Genomic DNA, 1,867 nt, shown 5'->3' with positions numbered 1-1,867 from the left:
TAGCTTCGTGAGGAATCACCCAAAGAGCAAATTCACAATGGAAACCTTAGTCCTACCTTGAACCTCTCGTTGAGTCTTTGAAAGGAAGTTCAAATCCAAGGACACAGAAAGAATCCAATGGAACACGGTGATGTCATAGAGAATGATAGAGGCCTCTAGTGGCCAAAACCCGTATTATCATGGGCAGGGCCTTTGAGGGCTTCCACCATTTTAATTAATGTAGACAACTGGGTGGGACTTCCATCTTTATTGGCTGGCCACGCCTCCAACCACACCCGTACCTGCAGCCTTACAGGCGTACTGCCTAATAGCCAACTATCATCACAATACATCGTGTTAACACAGGCTCGGCCGACTATCATCACAATACATCGTGTTAACACAGGCTTGGCCAACTATCATCACAATACATTGTGTTAACACAGGATTGGCCGACTATCATCACAATACATTGTGTTAACGTAGGATTGGCCAACTATCATCACAATAAATTGTGTTAACACAGGCTTGGCCAACTATCCTCACAATACATCGTGTTAACACAGGCTTGGCCAACTATCATCAAAATAAATCTTGTTAACACAGGCTTGGCCAACTATCCTCAAAATACATCGTGTTAACACAGGATTGGCCAACTATCATCACAATACATTGTGTTAACACAGGATTGGCCAACTATCATCACAATACATTGTGTTAACACAGGATTGGCCAACTATCATCACAAGTACATATATCAACACATTAATTTTCTAGTTTTATAATTTAATCATTTTCAGGGGCAATTTCATTTTGGCTTTATGCTTTCAAGTTACCACGTTCCATTCACCATTACACTCGGTTCATTCTGCTCCAGTCACTGCCTATGGACACCACCCGGCTCCTCACTGCAAGCCTGCAGACATCAAGCATCTGTGTCACGTGTTGACGTGTGTTTATGTGTTTAAATGTTTATATGTTTATATTTATACTGGACAGAGAAGGAACCCTGGGGGCTTTTACAGAATGCTAATGTCTTACACACACACACACACACACACACACACACACACACACACACACACACACACACACACACACACACACACACACAGACACACACACACAGACACACAGACACACACACACACAGACACACACACACAACGCTGGAACCTTTGCCATGAGCTGTTAAAGCCATCGTCAGTTCGGGTCTTGATGTCACAGTAGTGATGATGTAATCACTAAGCGCCTGTGTTGTGATGAGTTATCGGCACTGGACGGGGACTAATGCCTTTTACCCTCTTCTCGCTCCTCCCCCTCCTCCCCCTTCTCTTCCTCCTCCTCCTCCTCCTCCTCCTCCTCTTCCTCCTCCTCTTCCTCCTCTTCCTAATATTCTTCCTCCTCCTCCTCCTCCTTCTCCTCCTCCTCTTCCTCTTCCTAATGTTCTTCCTCCTCTTCCTCCTCCCCCTCTTCCTCCTCCTCTTCCTCCTCTTCCTAATATTCTTCCTCCTCCTCCTCCTCCTCCTCTTCCTCCTCTTCCTAATGTTCTTCCTCCTCCTCCTCCTCCCCCTCTTCCTCCTCTTCCTCCTCTTCCTAATGTTCTTCCTCCTCCCCCTCTTCCTCCTCCTCCTCCTCCTCTTCCTCCTCCTCCTCCCCCTCTTCTTCTTCCTCTTCCTCCTCCTCCTCCTCCTCCTCCTCCTCCTCCCCCTCTTCCTCCTCCTCTTCCTCCTCCTCCTCCTCCTCCTCCTCCTCTTCCTCCTCTTCCTAATATTCTTCCTCCTCCTCCTCCCCCTCCCCCTCTTCTTCTTCCTCCTCCTCCTCCTCCTCCTCCTCCTCCTCCTCCTCCTCCTCCCCCTCTTCCTCCTCCTCCTCCTCCTCCTCCCCC

Source organism: Coregonus lavaretus (assembly GCF_964263955.1).
Source record: "Coregonus lavaretus genome assembly, chromosome: 2".
NCBI lineage: Eukaryota > Metazoa > Chordata > Actinopteri > Salmoniformes > Salmonidae > Coregonus > Coregonus lavaretus.
This window is presented reverse-complemented; position numbering follows the sequence as displayed.